We start from the raw sequence: 12,440 nt of genomic DNA, 5'->3' as shown, positions 1-12,440 counted from the left end.
TCGCACCAATACACGATCAATGCTACCACCGACGGATTGATGTGAAATCGCCGAAGTTACGTCGACAATGTTAATCGCACTCCTAGATGTCCTAGTGCCCACGCCGCTTTACCTCTATAAATTTGCTAAAAGGGGTTTTTGGATTTTCTAGGGTTTTGAAGGGGTTTTGTAAAGTTATTTGGGGAATAAAAAATGCTAGGTGCAATGTTGCCAAATCTAGCATCCAACTCACAAAAAATGAGGATCAACACTACAATATCTACAAGGAAATGTTGAAGTTCCAATTTTTGAACTTTCGTTTTGTTCACAATGGAAGTAAAAGAAAAAATTTGCCATAGTATGCCTTTGGGCGTTTTGGTAACTACAACATCACCCAAACACCCAATTTACCCCTCCAAATAGCCAACCCAGACGTTACATTTGTGGACTTAAGTGTAAATAACATTGACTTATGACCTTTCAGTCTACAAAATAAAATTGCAAGACTATATGGTTCAAACTATCTAAACTTGGAATTTATTGGTGTTTTTTTTCCATAAATATAGAAATATTATATATAATTATATATTTTTATTTTATTTTCTCATTTTTAGATACAAAATAAAGGGCTTATATCAATAAATACACATAAAATCCATTCACTTGTATCTAAAATCACTTGTATCTAATTTTTTTTTTTTTGGGGGGAGGGGGGAGTAATTAAAAGGATTCTATATTGTATTTTTCAATAAGGTATAAGTGCATGCAACCTTACTATTTACTAATTCCCCCCCCCCCCAAAAAAAAAAGTATTGCTATTCATGTCTAAAAATTAGATTCACCTTCCAAACTCAATAATGTGAGACTTTTTTTTATTAAAATATCTATGTTAATTCTCTTTGTTATTTATTCTTTAATCATTAACTAATCTTATTTACACATTACCCGGTGAAGAGTGTAGAAAGTAGGTCTAAAAATGAACTTCTATATCATTTAAAAAAAAAATTAAGCAAATTATAAATAAATGAGACAATAAAAAAATAATTACATTACAGATATGAACTTTTTTTGATGTAATTCCAACACATAAGAAAGACGAGTTCAGATCCTCTGCAGGATTTTCCTGCAGGGCATCCTGCAGTGCAAAGAAAACGATGTGGTTTTGCCTTTATTTTATTTGGGTGTCAAGATGTGATGGAATATACATAATTCAATGAATGAGTACATCAAGGCCCAAAAAAGTTGTTAAGCCATTAATAAGGTGGTGGTGCCCTGTTTGGGTGTCAAGACCAAAATCTTTCCATTAAATTTTCACCATGCCTTGTATTTCCATGCAATCCAAATTTCTTTTGAGAGGAAACCCTAGACCAAAAGCTCTAAGATTAAGGCAATACTTAGAAAATCATCCATCCGTCTTCCAATTCTCAGGTTTTGTGTCACGACCCAAACCCGCCCCTATGGGTTTAGTACCGTAACCAGCCAGTAATCCGAGATTACCGAATACCTGCTTAACAGTAGAACAGTAATACAGAGTACAGGGGCTGGCGGAAGCCAATACAGTAAGTAAACAATGTCCAATGAGCTGTGACGGTCTGTATGTAAAAAGACTATTCATTCAAGTGCACATTCATAACAAAGCAGTCTATATACATATATACAATCATTCAGTTCAGGGACCTAATCCCTATTAAACAGTACCGTAATAGTCTATACAGTTATACAAAATAGATACAGAGACAGACGGGGAAATAAAAACACCCCTAAGCCATAGCTTGACAGGCTCGGAACCTCGCAGTGAGACACAGTGGTTGGCTTGACAAAACTGGAGCTTACCCCAACGCTTCTAACCACGGTCAGGTGCCTGTACACCTACATATATATATGAGCAGTGAGCTAAAGCCCAGCGAATAACGTAATGCGTAAAGAGGTTAAGAATGAATGTCCTTACAGTAATGAAAACAGTTCGTTAATTCAGTATATCAGTCATTCAGTCATATGTGGTACATCCATTAGCATAACAGTATAGTAAACAGTAGGTCTTAAAAGACCGAACAATAAATGATGGCCATCAATCAGTAAACAGTAGTGGTTCCAACAAGGGAACCGACAGAGATCTCTGTAGCAGTAACAGTAAACAGTAGTTGCTAAGGATGCCACAGTGCAGTTCAGAATATAGGACATACATTCATTCAATTAACAGTATCAGTTCAGAAAGCAGTACAGTTCAATTGTTCAGAAGATAATCATTTTGAACATATCTTTACACAGTTGTTACTCACAGAGTTCTGGGCTACAGTAAAGCTAGAGCGCGTCCCCAGTCGCCAACCCTACACAGTTACAGATTGAACGCACACTAAGCTACACAGTTGGGAAAGATAATAACTTAATCCCTAATTTGTTTCGGTGTGTTCTACATCTATATCCTCATTAAGATGTCTTAAACTAGGCCTAAGAATACCTAGGATAGGATGAGGATGCAGAGACGCATTCAGAAAACATTTTCAGAATTTTCAGAAAACAGAGATCCGGCTCGAGCAGACATGCAAACAAAGGTATCCGCTCGAGCGTAGACTTTCACGCTCGAGCGTTCTGCAAAACAGGGCAAAAGTACTGAATGTGTGAAAATCACGCTCGATGGGCGCTCGATAGCCGCTCGAGCGTGAGACACAAGGTCCCGCTCGAGCGTCAATTATTCCGCTCGAGCGGACATCAAAACAGTGCAAAGTACTAGGAGCACGAATTTCGCGCTCGAGCGCCAGTAACCCCGCTCGAGCGTGAGTCCAAATTCTGGAAATTCCAAATTTGAACCTCAAGCTCAAAACCAAGTTTTAAAACATAAATTTCGATCCTCTTGGGCCAATTTTCCAGAAAACATTCCAAAACTCATAGTTTAACATGATTCCAAAGCTCAATTGTAAAATCAAAGCCCAAGGGTGTTTCAAACAACTCAATTTCAAACCAATTTTCAAGAATATGAAAAACATGCAAACATGCATGAATTAAAACCATTTCAAAGCTTCAATTTCATGCTTTAATGAGCCAATTCTTTCAAAGACAAGGTGAAAACATGGTTTATGATCAAAACATGGACATGTATGTAACATTTTACCATGAAATCAACTCACAACTCAACAATTCAAACGTGCAAGCATGAATTAAGCTATAATTCAACATGTTAGAACTAAATTATGACTTAGCTCCTCAATTAGACATGAACCATGCAAGGATTAGCTCGAATTCAACAATGAGAAGGTGAAATCCTTACCTAAGTCTGAATTATAAGGTGTAGAAGCTCAAATTCACAATTATCTTCTAAAATCTCCAAGTCTACAAGCAATTATCAAGGAGGAACTCACTTTCTCTCACTCTAACTCTTTTGGTCGGCAAGAACAAGGGAAATGAGCTGAGCAAATGTTTGATCTAGGTGTAATGAGGCTCAAAGGTGGTCTTAGATAGTGGCCACTCACAATGGCAAAATAGTAATTAAGTCAACAATGCAATTTAACTCATTTTAATCTAATTTCATCATATCAAAACACTTTTCAGATAAATATGCCAGAAAATCATATAAATTCCAATGAACACAAATCATCAATCAGTTTCAGATTCGGCCGTCGATAAGGCCTTCAATTCGCAATTTAAACACAAAGGCATGAACAGATAATCAAACAGTCAACAGACAAACAAACAATTAAACAGATATACTTAATCAATTTAGTTCCAGATTTCAGTCAGTCAGTTCAGTACTTCAATCAATTCAGTTACCAATCATAATCAGTCTCAATTTAGCAGTAATCAGTGGTTAATCGGTAAACAGTGACGAAGGTTGTTACAGTCTCCCCTTCTTAAAAGAGTTTAGTCCTCTAAACTCGAGTCACCTTCGTCTTGGAAGAAAACAAGATTCAGTAAAAACAGTTCAGGATATCTTTTAGCCATGTCATCTTCCATCTCTCAAGTGGCATACACGCCACCATGGTTTTGCCAGTCAACTTTCACTAACGGGATCTCTTTGTTTCTCAACTTCTTGATCCGTCTGTTTACAATCTGAATAGGCCGTTCCTCGTAAGTGTAGTTATCACTCAGCACTACACGAGTAGGCTCTATCACGTAGAAAGGATCCCGGAGGTAGTCCCTCAACATAGAAATGTGAAAGACGTTGTGCATATGCTCCATTTCAGGAGGAAGCGCAACATGATACGCCACCGGATTGATTTTCTCAATAATCTCATATGGTCCGACGTATCTCGGTGCTAACTTGCCTTTGACTCCAAAACGAGTCTGGCCTTTCATTGATGTCACTTTTACAAACACGTGATCACCCACTTCATATTCTCTATCCCGTCTTCTGACATCAGCATAACTTTTCTGTCTGCTCTGTGCGGTTTTCAGTCTCTGTTGTATCAGTTTCACTTTCTCAGTCGTTTCGTATACAATCTCGGGCCCAAGCAAAGGCCCATCTCCAACTTCTGCCCAACAAATCGGAGATCTACATTTTCTGCCATACAATGCCTCGAAAGGTGCCATACCAATACTTGAATGGTAGCTGTTGTTGTAGGCGAATTCAGCCAATGGCAAATGACTTTCCCAGTTTCCTTGAAAATCAAGGACACACATTCTCAGTAAATCCTCTAGAGTCTAGATGGTCCTTTCTGACTGGCCATCTGTCTGAGGATGATAAGCACTACTCAGTCTCAATTCAGTACCCAATGCAGTCTGTAAGCTTTGCCAAAATCTCGATGTGAACTTCGAATCCCTGTCAGAAACAATGGACACAGGCACTCCATGCAGTCTAACAATTTCATCAATATAGAGTATAGCCAATTTGTCCGCATTATAAATTGTCTTAACAGGTAAGAAGTGAGCAGATTTAGTCAATCTATCAACAATAACCCGAATTGAGTCCATACCTTTATTGGAGCGAGGCAATCCCACAATAAAATCCATGGTGATATGTTCCCATTTCCGCTCCGGTATGGGTAAGGGCTGCAATAAGCCTGCGGGTTGTTGGTGTTCGGCTTTAACTTGTTGGCAATGAAGACATTTCGATACAAAATCAGCAATTTCTTTCTTCATTCCCGGCCACCAAAAATTCAGTTTCAGATCTTGATACATTTTCGTATTCCCTGGATGGATAGAAAATTTTGAATTGTGGCCCTCTTGCAGAATTCTTCTTTTCAATTCAGAATCATTTGGTACACATAGCCTCCGTTTGGGAAGTGGGTCGGCTTTTTGACTTTTTGACTTTTTTGCCTATTTTAGCCTGAGGCTAAAAAGCCTGGTTTGGGAAGGGCTTTTTGGTTTTTTTACCTTTTTGGCTTTTTGGTGAGGTGTCTTCCTGTTAAATTACCAATATGCCCTTTTTGGCTTTTTTTTAAATTTTTTTTTATTTTGGGTTTGGGTTTGGATTTGGCAAATTTTGCTTAAATGTTTTTTTTTATTTATTTATTTTTTATTTTCGGTTTGGATTTGGCGTATTTTGCTTACATTTTTTTTTATTTTTTTATTTTGGGTTTGGATTTGGTGTATTTTGCTAATAAATTTTGTTTATTTTTTATTTTTTTATTTTGGGTTTGGATTTGGCGTATTTTGCTTAAATTTTTTTTTTTAAGTTTTTTATTTTCGGTTTGGATTTGGCGTATTTTGTGTACATTTTTTTTTTTTGTTTTATTTTATTTTATTTTGGGTTTAGATTTGGCATATTTTGCTTAATTTTTTTTTTAAAATTTATGTTTTTGTCTTTTTTTTTTATACATTAATTAGTTCTTGTTCTTTAATTTACGTTTTTTGCCTTCTTTATTTTTATTGGTATACAATTTATTATTTATTTATTTATTTGTAAATTACGCGGCAAATGGTAATTTATGTTTTCATGTTTTTTTTTAAAAAATATTTTTGAATGAGGCGTATTTTTGTCGTTATTTTAAATTTACGATTTTGTCATTTTTTTATTCACTCACATTAATTTATGTTTTTTTTTCTTTTTTTTTTTTATTGGTATACAATAACTTTTTTTTATTTTTCAAAAATGAGTTTTTATGTGTTTTATTTATTTCTAAATTACGTCACGAATGGTAATTTATGTTTTTATTTTTAAAAAAAAATATTTTTGAATGAGGCGTATTTTTCTCGTTATTTTTTTAATTTACGTTTTTTTTCATTTTTTAAGTTTTTTCTCATTATTATTTATTTTTTTATTTTTTTGTTTTTATATATAAAAAATGGGTTTTCATGTGTTTTATTTATTTGTAAATTACATGGCAAATGGTAATTTCTGTTTTTTTTTTTTTTTATCTTTTTGGATGAGGCATATTTTTGTCGTTCTTTTTTTTTTTGAATTTACGTTTTTGTAATTTTTTAAATATTTTTAAATGAGGCGTATTTTTTGCTAAATAATTTATGCATTTTAAGTTTTTCTTTTTTTTTTTTTTTGCAAATGGTTTTTTCATGTGTTTTTTATTTTATTTTATTTTTTTTTTCATTTTCTGTGAAATGATAAAAAGTGAGGTTTTAATTTATTGTCTTGTGTATTTTAAATAATTTAATTTTAATTTAATTTTAAATATTTTATTTTTATTTTATTTTAATTTTAATTTTAATTTTATTTTAAATATTTAAATAATGTAAATAATCTAAAAAATTTAATAAGCAAAAATTTAAAATAAATATTCAAAAAATTTAAATCGTAAAAATTTAAATAATTTAAATATTACAAAAATTTGAACAAAAAAATTTAAATAATTTAAAGTGTTAATATTTTAAATTTAAAAATAACTCTACACTCAAATCGTAACCAAACACATAAAATAAAACTCAATTAATAAATTATTTTTAAAACTCATAACCAAACACATAACTCGAAACTTCATACTATTTTCACAACTCTACACTCAAAAAATAATCAAATACATAATAAAAAATTAAAATATTTAAAAATATTTTTATAAATAGAGTTTGGATTTATTTTTATAAAATATTTTAACAAAAAACAAAAAAATATTTTTTAATTTTTTTTTTCAACTTTCTTTGGTTTTCTCGGAAAACGTGTTTTTATTGGGAAAATGTTGACATCGGAGTCTTCTTAGAGTAGCCCAAATAGCCCAGGGGTAAATTGGTAGTTTCATCCCTCTTTGTATGGAAGTTATGCTCCAAAACGGAGGCTGAATGTGTTTTGTCCGTTTGTGGCTAATTTAGCCAATTTTGTTCGTTTGTGGCGAAATTAGCCCACAACCCTCTTGCCAAACACAGGCACAATCTTTCTTGAAATTTCAGCACATTACTTTCAAATTTGAAACCCGGTCTTGATTTAGTTTCCCTTTCTTCGATGATCTTCTTCAAGAAGTCATCCAGTTTCTTTTTCTCTTTAATCTTTTCAATCAGTGCCGGTTGAGCAGAAATAGCAGCTAAGGTTCCACCTTGTTCTCGTAAAACAATTGCAATTTTAGATTTTTCAAGGTCACAAAGTAGTTCTTTCTGCCCGGTAAGCAAACAGGCTAACTTTCTAATCGATTTCTGGCTTAGTGCATCGGCAACAGTATTGGCTTTTCCCGGATGGTACAAAATCTGTAGGTCATAGTCTTTAATCAGTTCTAGCCATCTCTGCTGTCTCATGTTCAGTTCTTTCTGTGTGAAGAAATATTTTAAACTCTTGTGGTCAGTATATACTTCACATGTCGCCCCATACAGATAGTGACGCTAGATTTTCAGTGCAAATATTACTGCAGCAAGTTCCAGATCATGGGTCGGGTAGTTCTTTTCGTGCAATCTCAGTTGTTGGGAAGCATAAGTAATAACTCTCTCATTCTGCATTAAAACACATCCCAAACTCTTATGAGAAGCATCACTAAATACAGTAAAACCATCCGTACCTGAAGGTAGGGTAAGAATCGGTGCAGTTACAAGTCGAGTTTTCAACTCTTGGAATGCTGATTCCCCTTGGTCAGTCCAGTCAAATGATATCCCCTTATGAGTTAACTGAGTCAACGGTAAAGCAATTTTGGAGAAATCTTTGACAAATCTTCTGTAATACCCGGCTAGTCCCAAAAAGCTTCGGACTTCTGTCACATTTGTTAATCTAGGCCAGTTTACTACAGCTTCAATTTTCTGTGGATCAACAGAAATTCCTTCTTTGCTAACAACATGCCCCAAAAACATAACATGATCAAGCCAAAATTCGCATTTAGACAGTTTAGCATAAAGTTTCTGTTCTCTTAGGGTCTGTAGGGCAAGTCTCAGATGATGTTCATGTTCTTCTATACTTTTGGAGTAAATCAGTATGTCATCAATGAATACTACAATAAAGTCATCAAGGTATGGTTTAAAGGTTCTGTTCATGAGGTCCATAAATGCAGCAGGTGCATTGGTAACTCCGAAAGGCATAACTAAAAATTCGTAATGTCCATACCTTGTTCAAAAAGCAGTTTTGTCAATGTCTTCTGGTTTAACTTTCAACTGATGGTATCCTGATCTGAGGTCGATCTTAGAGAACACTTGAGCACCCTGTAACTGATCAAATAAGTCATCAATACGTGGCAATGGGTATTTATTTTTCACAGTTACCTTGTTCAGTTCATAGTAGTCAATACACAGTCTCAATGAGCCGTCTTTCTTCTTCACAAATAAAACAGGAGCGCCCCATGGCGAAGTGCTAGGCCTGATGAACTTCTTATCTAGCAGTTCTTGCAGTTGCACTTTCAATTCTTTCAGTTCAGTTGGAGCCATTCGGTAAGGAGCTTTAGATACTGGTTGTGTTTCCGGAATCACATCAACGGTAAATTCAATCTCCCTGTCAATCAAATCCCCTGGCAGATTATCTGGAAAAACATTTGGGAATTCTCTGACTATAGGAATACTGTTCACGTTAGCATTATCATCAGTAGATACAGTCAATATAGAACACAGATATCCCTTGCACCCCTTTCTAATCAATTTAACAGCTTTCACAGATGAAATCAAATACAGAGGAGGTACTACTCCAACCCCATTAAACACAAATTCAGGTAAACCCGGTGGACGGAAAACTACTTATTTCGTTACACAGTCTATGGTAGCATGATATTTCATTAACCAGTCCATCCCTAATATAACATCAAAATGATCTATGTTCAGAGGCCGTAAGTCAATAAACAAATGTGCATCTCCAACAATAATTTCACAAGCAGGGTACATATATGCACAGGTCATAGATCTCCCAATGGGTGATGATACAACTAACAGGTAATTCATGGGTTCTAATGGTCTATTCAATTTTCGCGAAAAAGCATGCGACACATATGAGTGCGTAGACCCCGAATCAATCAGTACATAAGCATTTTGAGTACAAATAGAGAGGATACCTGACACAACAGTCTCGGTATTTTGCACGTCTCCCGGTACTAGGGCGAACACTCGGCCCTGCCTCATAGGCTCTTTCCCGGTAGCTTTGGGGTTCGGTTTTGGTGCAACAGTTGATGCTGCCACGCTTGGTGCAGCTTTACTATTGGCTTGTGAAGCAGAGGGGCAGTCTTTAACCATGTGGCCCACCTTGCCACACATGTAACAGGCTCTAGATATTTTGTAACAAACCCTTTTGTGCTTCTTGCCACACTCAGAACAGGGTGATATGAAACCACTCCCTTGGCTGGGGCTAGTTGTTGACCCCGTATTCTGTTTCTTGTTCGATGGGTTATGCTTGCCTTTCTTGAATTTAAAACCCTGCCTTTTATCACGCCATTCAGACGCTGGTGTTTCATTTTTCAGTGCTTCGATGTTTGATTAAGCCATCAAGGCTCGGTCAAGGACATTTACATAATTCGGTAATTTCAGGACATTTATTTTGTCGAGTATTGCAACATTAAGGCCGCCTTCAAACTTTCTGGCCTTCTTGTAATCAGTGTCCACCATGTGTGGTGCATAACGAGCAAGTTCAGTAAATTTTGTCTCATATTCAGCAACGGACATTGTGCCCTGTCTCAGCTGCTCGAATTCAGTTACTTTCCTGTCCCTGACACACTGAGGGAAATACTTTTCAAAGAAGGCTCCTTTGAATTGAGCCCAAGTCATAACAGTATTGTCATCATGGATAAGCATCCACCACCTTCTAGCTTCTTCTTGCAGAGTAAAGGTGGCCAATAGCACTTTATGTGCTTCGGAGCACGGAAAACCTCAAACAATTTTTCTGTCTCGAGAACCCATGCTTCAGCTTTTAATGGTTCAAGGCCTCCCTGGAAGGATGGCGGTTTCATTTTGCTGAACTTATGGGTGAGAGCAATTATGTCCCCATCATTAACATTCACATTCTGTTCCGGCTGTACCGGAGGAAGAGGTGGGGGCTCTTGATTCTGTTGTTGATCTAGTCTTTCAGTTATTAGTTCCATCATTCTTTCCAGTCTTGCCATTCTTGCCTCAGAGGATGAGGATTCAGATTCATTTGCAGTTTGTGTATTATCCATTTCACTATGAGCAGTTAAAGTAATTTTAAACATAAGCAGTTGCATACTTAAACAGTTTATCACATTAGCACATATTCAGTCATGTCATAACCACACACACTTTTCATGCTCATGTAATGCCCTAATCGCTTTTCTAGGACATCCTATAGCTCATTTGGACACGTGTGTGCGATATAACTCGTGGTAAGTATCGCTCTAATACTACTCTGTCATGACCCAAACCCGCCCCTATGGGTTTAGTACCGTAACCGGCCAGTAATCCGAGATTACCGAAGGCCTGCTTAACAGTAGAACAGTAATACAGAGTACAGGGGTTGTCGGAAGCCAATACAGTAAGTAAACAATGTCCAATGAGCTGTGACAGTCTGTATGCAAAAAGACTATTCATTCAAGTGCACATTCATAACAAAGCAGTCTATATACATATATACAATCATTCAGTTCAGGGACCTAATCCCTATTAAACAGTACCGTAACAGTTTATACAGTTATACAAAACAGATACAGAGACAGACGGGGAAATAAAACCACCTCCAAGCCATAGCTTGACAGGCTCGGAACCTCGCAGTGAGGCACAGTGGTTGGCTTGACAAAACTGGAGCTTACCCCGACGCTTCTAACCACGGTCTGGTGCCTGTACACCTACATATATATATGAGCAGTGAGCTAAAGCCCAATGAATAACGTAATGCGTAAAGAGGTTAAGAATGAATGTCCTTACAGTAATGAAAATAGTTCGTTAATTCAGTATATCAGTCATTCAGTCATATGTGGTACATCCATTAGCATAACAGTATAGTAAACAGTAGGTCTTAAAAGACCGAACAGTAAATGATGGCCATCAATTAGTAAACAGTAGTGGTTCCAACAAGGGAACCGACAGAGATCTCTGTAGCAGTAACAGTAAACAGTAGTTGCTAAGGATGTCACAGTCCAGTTCAGAATATAGGACATACATTCATTCAATTAACAGTATCAGTTCAGAAAGCAGTACAGTTCAATTGTTCAGAAGATAATCATTTTGAACATATCTTTACACAGTTGTTACTCACAGAGTTTTGGGCTACAGTAAAGCTAGAGCGCGTCCCCAGTCGCCAACCCTACACAGTTACAGATTGAACGCACACTAAGCTACACAGTTGGGAAAGATAATAACTTAATCCCTAATTTGTCTCGGTGTGTTCTACATCTATATCCTCATTAAGATGTCTTAAACTAGGCCTAAGAATGCCTAGGATAGGATGAGGATGCAAATACGCATTCAGAAAATATTTTCAGAATTTTCAGAAAACAGAGATCCCGCTCGAGCGTAGGTTTACCCGCTCGAGCGGACATGCAGACAAAGGTATCTGCTCGAGCGTAGACTTTCACGCTCGAGCGTTCTGCAAAACAGGGCAAAAGTACTGAATGTGTGAAAATCACGCTCGATGGGCGCTCGATAGCCGCTCGAGCGTGAGACACAAGGTCCCACTCGAGCGTCAATTATTCCGCTTGAGCGGACATCAAAACAGTGCAAAGTACTGGGAGCACGAATTTCGCGCTCGAGCACCAGTAACCCCGCTCGAGCGTGAGTCCAAATTCTGGAAATTCCAAATTTGAACCTCAAGCTCAAAACCAAGTTTTAAAACATAAATTTCGATCCTCTTGGGCCAATTTTCCAGAAAACATCCCAAAACTCATAGTTTAACATGATTCCAAAGCTCAATTGTAAAATCAAAGCCCAAGGGTGTTTCAAACAACTCAATTTCAAACCAATTTTCAAGAATATGAAAAACATGCAAACATGCATGAATTAAAACCATTTCAAAGCTTCAATTTCATGCTCTAATGAGCCAATTCTTTTAAAGACAAGGTGAAAACATGGTTTATGATCAAAACATGGACATGCATGTAACATTTTACCATGAAATCAACTCACAACTCGACAATTCAAACATGCAAGCATGAATTAAGCTATAATTCAACATGTTAGAACTAAATTATGACTTAGCTCCTCAATTAGACATGAACCATGCAAGGACTAGCTCGAATTCA

This window comes from Camellia sinensis, chromosome 5 (genome assembly GCF_055761805.1).
Source record: "Camellia sinensis isolate YWXY chromosome 5, ASM5576180v1, whole genome shotgun sequence".
Taxonomy (NCBI): domain Eukaryota; kingdom Viridiplantae; phylum Streptophyta; class Magnoliopsida; order Ericales; family Theaceae; genus Camellia; species Camellia sinensis.
The sequence above is the reverse complement of the archived record's forward strand: the minus strand, read 5'-3'. Positions refer to the sequence as shown.